Source organism: Aotus nancymaae, unplaced genomic scaffold, assembly GCF_030222135.1.
Source record: "Aotus nancymaae isolate 86718 unplaced genomic scaffold, 86718_ANA_hifiasm-v0.15.2.pri h1tg000006l, whole genome shotgun sequence".
NCBI classification, from domain to species: Eukaryota; Metazoa; Chordata; class Mammalia; order Primates; family Aotidae; genus Aotus; species Aotus nancymaae.
The window spans coordinates 35,350,304-35,367,514 of record NW_026988417.1 but is presented as its reverse complement, the minus strand read 5'-3'; positions in this window follow the sequence as shown (position 1 = coordinate 35,367,514).

Here is a 17,211-nt window from a genome sequence, read left to right as displayed (position 1 = left end):
GATGTCTACATTAGTGCATATTTCTCTGTATTGTATTTATCTGTTGGGAATAAGGTCTACATATTACTAATCTTTCTACCCCAAGACGTTAGAATACTGTAAAGTCACATATATATAGAAGTTTTATTATTCATATACTGCTAAGATTGCACTAGAGTTTCTTAAGCGTATCTCTTTGGGATGGCCCCCACTTACATGTTCCCATGAAATGTTAGACACAAAAGAGAAGCTTGAAGTCCAATTGCCTAAGAAAAATGCTGCAATGATGACTTTTGTCACCAGAGGGCATCACTGGCTCAGCAGCTGCTTCTCTAATGCTAAGACATTTTAAAACTTGGGCATTTAAGTTTCCTTCACTAAATCAAAAAAGTATTTATTGAACACATACTTTGTGCCAAGCGATGTTCTAGGTCTTGGGAAATACAGCAATAAGTAAAAGTAACAAGATTTGTCTCTTTTTGTTTAGATTTCATTCAAAACTGATCGTTTAAGGCAGCCTAAATTCTATTAGCCTTAAGAATCTAAACCTGCCTAGATAATGTTTCCAGTGTAAGAAACTGGGTTAGTTTTGAGTTCTCCTTTAGTCACTTAGTCAACAAATGCTTGTTAAAAGCCTACTATGTGCTAAGTGATCCTAGCTTTCATGGAATTTACAATATAGTAGAGAACACAAAAATTAATTTTAAAATGTTCAATGGTGGCCAGTGATAAAAAGGTAAATAAATTACAAGGTGATTTCTCAATATACAAGAGGGTAAGCCGATTATTTTTTAGAGTTTATGGAAAGATATTTTGAGGAAAGAGAACTTAACTCTACCACCACCAAGACAAAGGATGAGTAGAAATAACTTGGGGAATAATTTCTATGAGGATGTTCTATAGGGAAGTAACTAGAAAGATTCCAATAAAACGTGGCATGATACCAGAAGGTGGGAAGAACTGCCTAGTCACAAAGAGAGTTTGGTATAGAATAGTAGCTGCATAGGAAGCTGTACTAACTTTTCTCTGTGAAGATGTGTGATATGTCTGCTAACCTGGCACTTTACCTAATGTAATCGCAGCCATACAACAGCCTCAAGACAAATCTAGAGCTGTAAGAGTTTGGGACAAGACCTAGAGTGTCACCGAATGAAATACAGTAAATCTCATTGAGTTTAAATAGAAGACTAGCTTCTAGAGTAACAAGTTATGGAATAAACAGCCAATAAAATAAGAAATTACAAAAAAGTTTACAACAAAAGATGCATTATAACACCAGAAAATTCAAATTAGTTCCACTTTAAGAATGGTAATTAATCATTTCAAAGGCACTGGAAATTATGGATTAGGCCCACAAGAAACCAAAGTGCTCTTATGTATATGAAGAATGAGGCATAATATTTTAGGTATATTTAGTTAGCTTCGTGAATGAAAAAAATGAAATTGTTATATTTTTGCTTTTTTAAAAAAAATAGACCCAAGTGATCACCCTCTTCTAAACAGGGAAATCTCTGTTCTAAATAAAATTATTAAACTTGCATTAATAATAATTATTACATTAATAATAAATATTAAATTAATAATAATTGTAATATTATTACATTAATAATAATAGTATTAACCTTGTATTTTTTTCTCATTGACTTCATTGGAAAGTGAATTGAGAACTAGATGAAATGAGAAGAAAAATTAAAAGGAAATTTAAGAAGAATGATCTTAATAAAGGTAGATAAGAAAATAATAATATCAAAACAGAGATAAGGAGAATACAATCGTTGTACATGTAATTAATCAGTAGAATTATTAATCATCTACTGAAGAGCTAATGGGTGCCAAATACTGGATTAAAACATGAAAAGGAAATAATTACAATAATTTTTAAAAGTAATAATGTTGTCATCTTGTCTCCAGCATGTTCTAGATTTCATAAGGGCAAGAAACATAAGAATAATTACAATGCAACAGGATGAATCCTGTAATCCAGGAAAGTATAATATAAGGTAGCTGTAAGGAGAGACAGAAATGGAGAGATATATCACTGTTGCTTTTGTCTATTTAGCATTGCTTTCCCCTTCTTTCTCTGGCGACCAAACTCATCTTATCTGGGGAAAAACATTTCATGCAGTTCAATGGAGCCAATGAAACAAACAGGGCTTTTAAGAGCTCTTGTGACAGTAATTAGTTTCAATGATGACTATGTGATCCAAGCTACACTAATTTGCTGTTTTGCAAACTTTTCTTCAATTACCAAGACGATTCTGCCACTGAGATTTTAAGTTTGAAAGATATTAGTATAGGCCTTGATGATGAGAGGGCCAGAATGTGAAGGAACTCCAGTGTCTAGCCATGACTGAAATCTGTCATACTCCATGACTTCCAAAGAACTTAGTAAAAAGAATTTTTACCCCACTTGCAAATGAAAACAATTCTTACTTATACAGAGGATATTACAATCTATTCTTGTTACATACATTTTTAAAAGAAAAGGCCAGGCGCGGTGGCTTGCGCCTATAATCCCAGCACTTTGGGAGGCCGAGGTGGGTGGATCACGAGGTCAAGAGATCAAGACCATCCTGGTCAACATGGTGAAACCCCATCTCTACTAAAAATACAAAAATTAGCTGGGCATGGTGACGCGCGCCTGTAGTCCCAGCTACTCAGGAGGCTGAGGCAGGAGAATTGCTTGAACCCAGGAGGCGGAGGTTGCAGTGAGTGGAGATCAGGCCATTGCACTCCAGCCTGGGTAACAACAGTGAAACTCCGTCTCAAAAAAAAGAAAGAAAGAAATAAAAAACAAACGTCTTGAATTTCAGTCTTGAAAATGTTTTTAAAGATAATAAAGTCATAATTTCTGCATTTATAGGCAATTGAATCCTGATATTTTGCATTCTTCATTAAGCAGATCTAAAGTAACATAAAACATAAAACATAAAACAAAACATAAAAAACATAAAAACATAAAAAAGCAAAGCAAGTTTTTGAGCTATTAGACTACTAGACTTCTGGGATTATACAAACAACGTAATGGCTTATGTAGGATTCTGAAGTCATGAATTTCTCATGCAGATAAAAATAACATGTAGAAAATGAGGTGGATTATTGAGTGAGTGCAGAGAAAGAGTCTAATTTAAAACTCATTATAAAATTTACCTACTAACAATGTAGGACACTACACATGCAGTTATAAGTGTAGCTTAACAAACTACAAAAAATGAAAGAGAATTTTTGAAGTGTTTAGCTCCAAGCATAAAGCTGTTGGAGTTGACAAGTTCATTTTTAATATTTGATTTGAAAATCTTGGGCACGACAGTAACAACTTAAGATGCAAATTAAATGTTTCAGGAAACAGGAGAGATGAACATTTTAATTGCATTTCCCATGAATAAAATGTTATAAAGTTTCCCACTGGAAGGGAGGCAGCTTTGTTTCACAGTCTAAATTTCACTTTGGATGGTTTGGGAGGAAGTCTTAATGCTATTCTCATTTTTTCTTATTTTCTTCTCCATTTTGTGTTAAGAATCTTCCCATACCCTGATGTCTTAGGATGTTGTCAGAAGAACTACTAGGAGACAAGCTTTATTATTATTTATTTATTGTACTTTAGGTTCTTTATTTTAAAAGGCGTTAGTTAATGGGCTGCATGTGACCTAGGATCAGCAGTGAATGCCTTGGAAAGGCTCTTCCCTCCAGGTCTACCTGCCCAGCTAACAATAAACTTGGGTTTGCATTTCAACACAATCTGCAATTTTTTGCTTTAGGATATATCAGCGAGCCTAAACTAAAAATTAGGTCCCTTGTTCTTTGACCAATCAAGGATAACCAGCCTTTCTCCTGAGGTAGAGCCTTTGCAAGGTGATTAAGTCATGAGGGTGGCTTCCACATGAATGAGATTATTGCTCATATAGAAAAGACCTTGCGAGGTCCTTTGCCCCTTTCAATATGTGAGGTTACAGTGAGAATATGGCCATGTATTAACCAGAAAGTGGGCCCTCTTTAGACACTGAAGCTTCTGGAACCTAGATCTTGGACTTTCCAGGCTCTAGAACTGTGAGAAATAAATTTCTGTTGTTTATAAGATATCCAGTCTATTTTGTTATAGCAGCCTGAACAGATAAATAAAGAAGGTTAAAAATGTTATTACTAACTCTATTAGCGCTATAATGAATTACTCTATTCTCTCCCTGATAGATTCAGAGGCTCACACATGATAGACTGCTGTTTGATGTTCAATGCTTTCCCCATAACACAATAAAAATAGAGATACATAAGGGCTTGCAAAGAAAAGAGCAGTAGAAGAAAAAGAAATGACCTTAGAAATTACATTTTCAAAGTCAATAAACTGTCATGTTCCTATATGACTTCAGGACCCAAAGCAATATCAACAGAAGAAGTTACAGGATAAGAGGTGAGAGCAGGTGGCTTTACCTCGGGGCCTGGGACTGTCTTGCGATGCTGGCAAAAAGTCAGTTCAACCCCATGCTGAGCTGGTCATCACAGCGGCAGCTGGGATAAAAGACAGGTGAGGCTGAGAGGCTCTGACATGGTACATAAGAGGTGCCTAATACACAGGGATTGGTAGAAAGTTCCAAATTTGCATACAACCACTGACCAATGCAGAGAATTTACACATGCATTTTGTGTATTAACTTCATTTGTTTTTACTTTACTCTTTTGGACATTTCCAAAACTTGTTCAATTTATTTCTTTGTCTTGAAACAAACAAAACTCTGCACTTTTAACCAAATGTATAACAAAAAAAGAAAAAGAAAAAGCGCTATTGTTAATACTGCACTATATAAAATATGTAAGGGGAAGGCAAGATTCAATGTCACATATGATAAATAAAATTTTACATTTCGATATGTTTGAGATAGTTGGAATCCTACCAATACAAATCTGGCATCAGGGGCTTCTTTTCCCTCTCATGATCAAAGACATTTAGTATATTGAAAATATCTTTCAGCTTTATTTTTATACCTATTTTATATAATCTTAACTCAGTAATTACTTCACAATTTTTAAAATGTTCATAATGAAGTTTTTATTGTGTATTTATAACTGTATGTGGAGTATATATGTACATATCTATAATTTATGTATATAGATAACATATATGCATATATATATGCATATGTATGTGATGTTTATGTATGTTTTCTATATACATAAATTACAGACGTATATTATGTATATGCACATATGTGTTATTTATATACCTAAGTTATATAGAGATATAGATATAGATATATACATATATATACGCGGAGAAAGAAGGGAAAAAGAGCAAAATAATATGCAAATTTTATAATTTGCTACTCTGAGGAAAACATGAAGTTGATGTTTGTATCATTTATTCTAATTGGCCGAATGCATATCTTAACACATTCTATTAAACAGAAAGTCAATTGCACTTCACTAATGACACCGTCCTCATTAACAATGATCCAAAGAAGAAATTATACTTCAATTTAGTCTACAACTATTCTTGGGAAATGTAAATCATTACTCTGGACTTTTTTTGCATATTTAAATATTCATGATTGGTTTATACATATTTATATTTTAATAATTCTGTATATTAAAAGTAAATGAAAACTGCTATAACTGTGTAGTGGAATTGAGTAAATAGATGGCAGGTGGCAGGTGCCAGGCATGACTGGCGTCTATAAAAAAGGGAAATTTGAACACAGACACAAACACAGTGAGAACACCATGTGAACCTGAAGGTAGAAATTGGGATGATACATCGACAAACCAAAGAACTTCAAACGTTGCCAGCAAACTACCAAAAGCTAGAAGAAAGACATGAAACAGATTCTCCTCACTGACCTAAGAAGAAACCAACCCTGCCAACACTTGATCTTGGCCTTCTAGCCTCCAGAGCTATGAGACAACACATTTCTGTTGTTTAAGCCACTCAGCTTGTGGTACTGTGTTATGTCAGCCCTAGCAAACTAATACAGCGATATGGTTCCAAAGAGTGCAAAATGGAAAGAGAGAGAGAGAGAGAGAGAGAGAGAGAGAGAGAGAGAGAGAGAGAAAAGAATAACTTTAAAGTAGAGAAAACTGACTATTTTCTCAGCCGTCTGATCAAGGTAACATCAACACTGATGAGTCATAATGATAGTAGGACACCTTGGCCTGATGTGATGACAGAGGCACTTTACCTCTGTGGTCTTTCTTGCAAAACCCATAGTCTCAGTCTGGTTATGAGAGAAAGTATCAGATAAATCCAAACTAAACAACATTCTACAAAATGCTGACAAATACTCCCCCAAACTGTCAAGGTCATTTAAATCAAGGAAAATCTGAGGAGCTACTGCAACCAAAAGGAGCCAAAGGAGACACATGATTAAATAGATTGTGGAATTTTGAATCGGATTAAGGAATAGAACATTGGCTTAAAAGTCAGAAAATCTGAAAAACATTATAAACTTCAGTTAATAATAATGTGTCAATATTAGTAAGTTAATCATAACAGATAGATCATATTCATATAAGATTGAAAATGGAAAAAGAGTAGGAAATATATGGCAATTCTCTATACTATCTTGTCAATTTGTATGTAAATCTAAAACTTAGTTCTAAAATGAGAAGTTTATTTAAAAAATAAATGCAAATTCGATCAGCTGTATGTTTAGTGATGTGTTTAGAGTACATAAGACGAAGAACTAGGCTTGGCACGCTGTCTCCTGCCTATAATCCCAGCACTTTGGGAGGTCAAGGCAGGCAGATCATCTGAGGTCAGGAGTTCGAGACCAGCCTGGCCAACACGGAGAAACCCCATCTCTACTAAAAATACAAAACTAGCCAGGCATGGTGGTGCATGCCTGTAATCGCAGCTACTCAGGAGACTGAGGCAGGAGAATCACTTGAACCCGGGAGGCAGAGGTTGCAGTGAGCCAAGATTGTGCCATTGCACTCCAGTCTGGGTAACGAGTGAAACTCCTTCTTTAAAAAAAAAAAAAAAAAGACAAAGAACTGTGAAATACAGATACATTTAACATGAAATGCAGTTTATAGTAACCCCCATGTGCTCATAAAAGTTAATATACACATTAAATAAAAAAGGTTTGATCGTTTTTTATATAAATAATGTAGTTCAGTGAGGCAGAATATAAATTTCAAACATGATCTACAACACTTTTTTATCCTTTTAAAAGTATAATTAATAAATTATTTTGCCCCATCAGGTTGCTGGGAATCATAATAGTTCTTGACATATTATCCCTAGACAGTTACATAAACAACCTGTGGTTCATTTATTTTCAGTTAAACAATAATACTTGGTTCTACAATAATGACTTAGAAGAAAATAAAGCAACAGATTGAAAGATTTATCAGTAGATTTTATCTTCTGTGTTATGTGCAAAATCAAATGTGTTTGGGGATTTGGTGCAGAAATTGTTCTGTCATTCTTTGCCTTGTCAATTTCAGGCCACTGCTTCTTAACATCAACACAAGACAAGGTAGACCATTTACAAAAACATCTGAGGCACTAAGATACCAACTCGTGTATGGTATATTAACTTTCCCAATAGGATAACACTTCTTAAGAAGACAGAAATGTTTTTACTGAGAATTCTGTATCTGGGAATAATTAATTCATGTCTTGCTTTCTATTTGACTAATGATTAGCATTTATCATTTCTTCATGAATCAACCCAGTTTTAACTGGTGGAGAACTGTCAGTCTGTCTTTGAATCAGGAATTATTATGGAAAGTAGGCCTTACACAATTGTAGGAAACACAGTTCCAGAAGAGGGATTGAATCAGAGATTGAATCACCAAGCAGTCAGTTAGAGAAGCCGTGTTCTTCCAGCTAGAGATGGGGAGTTTGTGGAGAAACCTATGAGAAGCTATGGCTTCTGAGTAGCTACTGCCTCAACTGGTCAATAGGAGCAGGAGTAGGAAGCATGTCTGAACACAGAAGAGGCATCTCTGTGAAGGTCTGTCACTGCCTAGAGCTGGGAAAAGACCTTTGGAGAATAATGACCACTGCCTTATTTCTGCCTTCAAAGTTCACAGAAGCACTTTTTACCAACTCTAATTTGAAACTATACAGGGGAATGTAGCTCTCAGTATAGTCAATCTGGTCACAGTGGGTGTCATATGTATACTCTGTCCTTCTAAAAATTAAATAAAGCTATGAAATGTGTCTGTGTTTGAAATCTTTTATTCTACACATATGCAGGACGTAGAACGCTGCTTTGGCCATTTGATTACCAGAGTATACCCTTTGTTAGACAACTTAATGGACTTAGATAATGATATTTTAGTGAGGATCCCATAAGTTGGGGCTTCACAATGATGCTGCTGGTAAATGCTTTCTTCAGAAATGTAAGAAAGAAAATAAGAGATACTAATGGTACAGCTGTGCTTACATCTATGTCTGGATGTAGTCACTGAACACATTAAAACTAGAGACCAAATCTATGATGGAGTGAAATACTGCTGGAAGGGATAGGGGAGACAAAGCCAGACTGGTAGCCTGGGGTTAGTGGTGGAGGGTCAAAGAATTCACAGAACAAAAGCCGTAGGAGTAGTAGGAGACAGCACAAATAGTATTTAAAAGCGAGCATTAGACCATTACACTTCTGAGTCAGACATCAGACAAGCCTGACTCTGAGGCCCAGCTCCCTCACTTACTAGTCACTGGACCCTCACGCTTTCTAAGCCTCACTCCTCTCATTCTATACTTGTACAATCTTTGCCAAGAGAGAAACTGCTTCAAAAGTTTATCATCAAGAATAACAATAATAACTGCCTATGAAAACTCAGCCGTACATAGTGCCTGACACAGTGAGTACTCCATGAACATTAATTTCAGGAAGGCAGGGATTTCTATCTATTTTATTATTGCTAGATCCTCAGCTCTTGGCACTGCTTACTAGCCTCTCAGATAAATCAATTAATTGAGTAACTAATGGCAGCTGTTTGTATTGCTATTCTTGCATTTGTTGGTGTAATATACTGAGGTGTACAGTATTCATAAGGAGATATATCATGATTGGTTTGTTTGTGTATCTCCAACCCACATAAGCATGTGCTGCTTTCAAAATATTTAAAGAAGACAGATTTGCCATTGGGTTTCCAATATACCAGGAGTCTCGACATTCTGAGGGTAGCCATGATAATCAGTCTTTTCTAACATCACCATTGCTCAACAGCATTTTTCCACATAAACTACTTCACATGAATGCTTTTTTAAAGGCTGGTGGTGATCACTTTTGATTTTTACTTCTGGCCTCAGGCACTGTAGTGTATCTTTGCTGAACAAAATGCTGTTATTTCCCAGAACTACTTTCTAACATTTGAAGTCATATGTCATGCTGTCTCTCTCTTTTTCTTCTCAGCTCTTAAGAGCAGCAAATGCCACTGTCGTTTCCTGTAATCTTTGCAGTGTCTTGCATATAAAGTGAGGACCAAAATATGCCATTTTTAAGGCTACAGCCATTTCTAAACTTCAGGGTAAATGCCAACATTCTCCTTTTGTTCCTACTGGGGATGTTTGGGTGACCCTATTAGCCATGCAGATATAAGGCAGTGTAGAAATGAAAATGAAGGTGCCTCAGACCAAGCTGTTGAGAATTCTGTTTAATCATTTAGCCATGTAAAAGGCTCTATTTACTTTGAGTTGATTTAGTCTTTGCAGATATAATTATGGTGTTAGGATATATTAGTTTCCTCTGTCTGAGGTCAGGTAGGCAGAGTGAATAAAGAGCTGAGAAAGGATGAATTTGTCCCAAAAAAAGAGAATTTGATTATATTCCAATAACATATATATAATTTTTTTATATGCTATTGGATTATAATTATTTTCAATAATATGGATATAACCAAGCAGCTGAAAAGACATGTCCAATGTCCAGAGAACTTGAATCAAAGAGAATATCCCAAAAATAAAGTTATGAGATAACCAGTTTTAACCTTTTCATTTTTACATTGTAATCCCCTCCCCTTTAAGAGAATACATTGTACAGCCAGAACAAGTGGGCTTAAATCCTGAGTTAATCGCATATTAGAAACATGTCCTTGGGAAATTTATATACCCTCTCAGGGCTTTAGAATCTTATCTATAAAATGGAGAAAATAATACGTACATCCTAGGATTGGTAGGATAATTAAGTGAACATGTAAGTTTATATATTAGAAATGATATTGTTTAAACGGTGCGTAGTTCATAGCAAGTACTGAATAGGTGATTGTTATTTTACCAACCATATTATTGTCCCAAGGGTAGATAAAATCGTGAGAACGTTGGAATAGCTGTGTTTAGGAACTTATGGCCATGCTTTGGGATGCTCAGGAATAAGATGTGTTCATGAGACAGCTGGAGATAACCTGTAAGGGAGAAAAAATGTAACGTGGAAAACAGGATGGATTTCTAGGACTTGTCGGGAGTAATCTCAGAAATCCTTGGGAAGAGAACTGGATTTCCTGCAGTGATCCAGTACGGGGGCTTAGATTATTGTTGCATGCACGTTAAAAGTACAGATTGAGTATCCCTTATGTGAAATGCTTGGGACCACAATGGAGTTTTGATTTTTGGAGATTTTGAAATATTTGTATATACGTAATGAGATATCTTGGAAATGAAACCCAAGTTTAAACATAAAAATTCATTTATGTTTTATATAGATGAGCCTTTACACATAGACTGAAGGTAATTTTATACAACATTTTAAACAATTTTGGGCATGAAACAAAGTTTGTATACATTAAGCCATCAGCAATTGTCACTGCTTATTATAATCCCCTCCTGAAACTTCTTTCCTCATTGGCTTCCAGGACACTACATTCTCTTGGCTTGGCTCCTATTCTTCTGAATGGTTCTCAGTCCCTTAATGGCTCCTCATATCCTCAGTTGCTACTTGTTGGCATATACTGGCCTTCATCTCTATTCTACCTATACTTCTTAGATGATTTTCTCTAGTCTCAGGGCTTTAAATATCATCTATAGGCCAGGCACGGTGGCTCATGCCTGTAATCACAGCACTTTGGGAGGTTGAGGTGGGCAGATCAGGAGATCAGGAGATCGAGACCAGCCTGGCCAACATGGTGAAACCCTGTCTCTACTAAAAATATAAAAATCAGCTGGTGTCATGGCACATGCCTGTAATCCCAGCTACTCAGGAGGCTGAGGCAGGAGAATCTCTTGAACCCGGGAGGCAGAGATGGCAGTGAGCCGAAATCGCACTGGTGCACTCCAGCCTGGCAATAGAGCAAGACTCTGTCTCAAAAAAAAATTATTTTTCACCTATATTATGAAGTCTCTCAAATTTATATCTTCATCTTGGACATCTACACTAAACTTCAGATCCACATATATAGCTACCTGGTGACACCACAGATGTCTAAGAGCTATCTGAGAGTTAACATGTTGAAAACATAGCTCCTGGTGTCCACCTCTCACCACTTCATCCCTCTAAAGAAACAGCCTCACTCTTTCAGTAGCAGCTTCATGAGTCCAACTTTACAACAAAGCCTTGAAGTCATTTTGATTTATTTCCTTTTCTTTCATCCTAGATCCACTTTATTGGCAAGGCTGGTTGATTCCAACATCAAAATATGATAGAACTACTTAGTATTATCTCCACTGCTAATACCCCAGGAAAACCATCATATCTGGCTTAGATGAGTGCAATTGGTTCCTAATTGATATCTCAATTTTTACTTTTATTTCCCTAAATATATTCTACATATAACAGCTACTAGTGCTACTAAAAAAAAAAAAAAAACCTATCGTCTTCCAGCTTCCAGAACTGTGAGAAAACTTATCATCACACTTCTCTTTAAACTGTTCAATGGCTTCTCTTTGCAGTTGAAACAAAAGCCAAAGTTTTCACTGTAAGTTATCAGGCCCTGCTACCTTTTTGATATTTTCAAATACTTGCTTCTCATTCATTTTCCATCAACCACATTGCCCCGGTTGCTGTTTCTCAAATAGTGCTCTTTACTTGTTCTTCCCATTTCCTGGATAATTCTTCATCTAGACATTCACAAGGCTAATTCACTAATGCCCAACAGGCTATCAGCCAGGACACAGAAACTGCATTAGGTTTTTCAGTGGAGAAGACTGGATGTGGAATTGGTTAAGCAGGTACTGAAGGACAGAAACAGCCAGAGGCAACATGAAGGCTAGTAAGACATAGTAAATTCAGGCAGCAGCTACCACTGCTCCAACTGGGACAAACAACAGGGAGGGTTTTAGGTTATCAGAGCCTTCACTCAGAGGAGTGTCCACAGAGTTGTGACTCAGACATCTGAAAGTGGGCTGGCCATCTGGCATTGGGAGCTTGGGAACTCAAAGGAAGACTTCCATGAGGTTTGGTCTTATACCTCAGAGGAAAAAAAACTGAATCATATGCCCCCTACCCCAAATCTATATATTGCAGCCTTAATCCTTAGTGTGATTGTATGTGGAGGTAGGACCTTAAAAGAGGCAGTTAAAGCTAAATAAGATTGTTAAGAGTTGGCCGGGTGCGGCAGCTCACATCTGTAATCCCAGAATTTTGGGAGGCCGAGGCAGGTGGATTGCCTGAGCTCAGGAGTTCGAGACCAGCCTGGGTAACACGGTGAAACCCTGTCTTTACTAAAATAAAAAAAATTAGCCGGGCATGGTGATGTGCACCTGTAGTCCCAGCTACTTGGGAGACTGAGGCAGGAGAGTTGCAAAAACCCAGGAGGCAGAGGTTGCAGTGAGTCGAGATCATGCTACTGCACTCCAGCTTGGGTGACAGAGCAAGACTCCATTTCACATACACACACACACACACACACACACACACACACACAAAGAATTGTAAGAGTTGAGGGCCCTAATGCAGTATGGCTGATGTCCTTACAAGAAGAGGAAGAGACACCAGGATGTGTGCACACAGAGAAAAGCCATGTAAAGACACAGAGAGACAGAGAGAAGGCGGCTGTCTGCAAGCCAAGGAGAGAGTCCTCAGGAGAAACTTTGATCTTGAAATTTCTGCCTCAAGAACTGTAGGGGGAAAAAATGCCACAGACACAGCCTGCAGTATTTCATTATGGCAGCCAGAGCAGACTGACACAGACCCCTTCCTGTGTGTACTGGTGCTCAGGGAATTGAATGGGGTATGAAGATTCTGAGTCCTGGACTCTGAAGAGTCAGAATGTGACTAGTTCAGAAAGTGCCTGAATACAAAGATCATCTATTTCTTCCAGGGTGAAAGGATCCTTTTAGAGTGTTGTTGTCAGGAATAGAATAGGAAGAAATCTTTTCTTCCTTCTGCACTCCAGTCTCCCTTTAGTGAATCCTATTGGAAGAACTTATAAAATCATCGTCAATAGAAAAATATAGTTTGCAGAGTCCCAAACACCAGCAAGCAGAAAACAGCAGCAGAATCACGTGATCCTTGGCTCTATTCATAGGGAGAAAATATGGTCCCATAAGTCTCAAGTGAGTACTGAAAATCTGTGTTATTAAGGTGTCCAGTTGATTCTGAAGTTCAGCTTCATTCGAAAATCCCTGACCTAAAAGAAACGTCTCATTTTGTGGTGAAGAAACTGAACAAAGGGCAGGGAAGTGTCTTACGGTCTGTAACTCTGAAGTTCTGGCTACATATAAGAAAAATACTAACATGTAACATCCTAAACATTTGCCATTAACAACCACTGCTTGCTTAGCTTGGGTCATTTGTTTTCCCCTAATTGGTTTATTCATCTGCTGGATATAAATAGTGTGTCTTGCATTAGGTTGAATAAAAAGAGAATCCCATGTATTAGATTATAGTAATGTGTTGTATTTTTTCTTAATAGGAGATGGCCAATAGGGCACCACAAAACCCAGCACTTAGCCCAGTGATGTCTAACAAATTGTTAGACATTTAAAGAAATATAATAGCAAATCAGTAAAATGTATGGGATAGTAGAGAAGGGTGTAAGAGATACAGCTGACAATAAAGAGGAAAATGGAGTTAATAGATCTGCAGGGGTTTTGTTTATATAGAATGAACACAGTGGACGTTCATATGACAAAATACTCATAGCAATGTAGTATGAAATGAAAAAATATTCTAGTAAGGTGTGAGCAGTGTTAGACTAGTGTGTGGCTCTCCTTTATGTGTAAGTGGGAAAACAAATCTTTTTGTCTTCAATATGCAGATTTGGTGGTGAATAATAGCATTTCTTCAGTCTAGAGCACTGAATCATAAATCTTTATGACTTAGTTTTTTTAAAAAAACTCCAGATCATTTATCAAAAGAACAAAATCAATGTCAGTGGAAGTCACTCTAAATGTATCCTGTCCTCCACACATTTTAAAACAGCACTATTATTATACAGTACAGTGCAAAGATCCAGTGGAGAATAATTATAGGATTTTTATGTTTAAGAATAAAATACAAACCTGGCAATATCTGATTACTTGGTTTCTCTTCCCCAATTGTATAAAAATATAAAATTATTTTTATTAAACTTGCTACTTCTCAAAGACAAAGGAGATAGATCTTGGTGTTACAATCCTAGGAGAATTTTTTTCCCCTGAATTTCATACACAGTTTTTCCACTGACAACAATAAGCAGAGAAACACATGCATAGGACTTTGCATGACATCTACTGGTTAAGTGTGTACATGATACAAAAGCTCATTTTTCTTTGTTCCAAATATATCAGTGGATAACCTCCCCAAGCCTCCCCATGGAAGGACAATGTCCACAGGGCTGAAAGGCTTCCTTTCACCCAAAGGGTTCCATAGATCCATTCTGTAACCCATGAGATTTTATTTTACACAAATAAACACTAATAAATGATAGTCTAGTTGGAACATCTGGGCTTCCTCATCTCCTATATCTGATTATTTTCTTAAACTCTAGTGTTTTTCCCCTGAAATACATTAACTTGATAAATCAGCAAATGGAACTGGCTTAGAAGTTTGTGAATGATTGAAAGCAGCAGCAAATTCTAGTAACACAGAAAGTAGTGATCTGAGGGTCAAGTGGAAGTCTTCAGCAGCCAAAAATACTTCTTAACATTACCTTAAACTTCACAAACAGGTATATACCTTTATTAACATGCAAATAATGCAGTGTGTCTGTTTGCAACTTTAACTATTTTTGTGCTGACAACTCTCTACTGTATTTGCCTCCTTTCCTCTGACCTCTATGCCCCAGGTGTTGACCACAGCAGACTGAATCACCCAGGTTCCCTTCCTGGCTGGCTTCTAGCTGAGATGGCCAGTGAAAACCACTAGCAGGAGATCAAAAGGCAGAAGGAGTGAGATACTGTGTCAGTGGTGTTTTTTCTCACTTCCTCATTGCTTTGGTGCTTTGGTGCTGTGCCTCTTGTAAGAGCTGTGACTCTCCATGAGCATAGTTCCTGTACATGGCCCTTCCTTCCGAGTACAGGAACTTAGTACTGTCAGTTTTTAAGTGGCCCCCCTCCCCATATCCTGTGTTTGTTTCGTAGCTCTGCCGATGACTCTTTATGTACTTACTTCAATAGTGACTCTATTTGAACCTTCTCCTTATTTGCCAGGAACTTTAAAGATACCTTTCTAGATAAGACTCAGTTTACATAAAAGGGTATATGAAAAGGAAGAAACAGAAGAAGGGGAGGGGTAGCATGAGAAAAAAGGAGAGCAATGAAAGGCCAGGAGGCTAAAAAGAGGGACCTCAAACTGTCTTCTTTGGCTAAGGGCTTTTCCAAAATGACACACACATTTCTATGAAAATCTCTACCTCCCCATCCCCAAATTAACATTCTGTTTCTAGGGGTAATTTTGTGTTTTGTCCATTAGAACTTAAGATCTATGAGAGAATGGTAGTTTTGGAGTTTTGTTGTTGCTTTCTGCCTACATCGACTGATGACCAAATATCTAGGATTGATTAAACGTCCTTGTTATTGAAAAGATTAAAAACATGTTTATATATTAATTACAACAAGTAGTTTTATACAGACAATTAAATCTCTAGTCTGTCCTTTGGAGAACTTCTTTAACCTTTTCATGCTTGTACTTTCTCATCTATTTAATAGGATACGGCATAATAGAATGGTTAAAAACAGGGATGTGCTGGTAAGTGTTTATAAACTGTATCTCCAGGGAAAAAAAAGCCAATTTATAACATTTGCTGATTTCTTTGGAGTAAATACTCCCGCTAAGCTCCTTAGTTTTCTATTGCTGCCATAACAATTTCCCTCTCATGCTGCGTCTCTCTAACCCTACTTCTGTTTTCACATCCTTTTGTCTGATCCCAGGTGGGACAAGATCTTTACTTCTAAGTATCATGTGATTTTATTGAGTCCAGCTGGGTAATCCAGGCTACTCTCCCCATCTTAATGAGGGACTGTGTTAAACTTCTCTTCCTGGGTCCGCAAGGGGCTGTTTTCAAAGGCAGGAGTTTCCTGGCTCCATGCCTCCATCCAGAAACCAGAAAGGTTTCAAATGTAAAATTCTTTGTGTGGGTTTCCCCTATCATGAGCTAGGTAGGGAAAGCCAGGTGGGACTCCTTTGTTCCCAAAATCCTTAAAGCTGTGTTAGAAGCGGGGCTCTGTAACTCAGGGCTATGTACCAAGTAGCCAATCCAGTATCAGAGTCAAAGATCAATCACTCCAGAGGACGTTTGAAAGAACTCCTCTCATTGGACGAGAACATGAATGGGGCGGGAATAACTCAAGGGTTAAAATTCAGCTGCTCCTTACCCGAACTGATTGCCTGGTCTGGGATCTGCCTCCCGCAGCAGCGTGGGAGCTACCTCTCTCTCTTTTTCTCTCTCTGGCTAATATATTGCTTTCCTGCAAAACTCTGTAGGTCTACGATATTTATTCGAACGGTAAGCACACCATGCCTCCTGGACCCCTTTCCCCATTCTTCTTCGGAACTGGGAGCTGGGGACGCTCCCCTGGTTACATTAAGATCCTTAACCTTAATCACATCTACAAAGTCACTTCCACCATGTGAAGCAATGTCTTCACAAGTTCCAGGGATTCAAACATGCATAACTTTGTTCATGAGGACCATCATTCTGGCTACCACACCCACCATGGCCAATTTCAAGCAACAAATGTAACATCAACTGGCTCACAAAATTCCTGATAATTTATCAGTTATGTGAGCCAGATGAAATCACTCCTGCTATCAGAACTCAGAGCACAAGTTTCAGAATTAGAAAGTCTGGGTATGAATTTTGACTTTGTCAATGTGATTTTGATCAAGTTGCTTCTTTCCTATATCTCAATCCTTATCTGTTTAATGGTGATAAAAA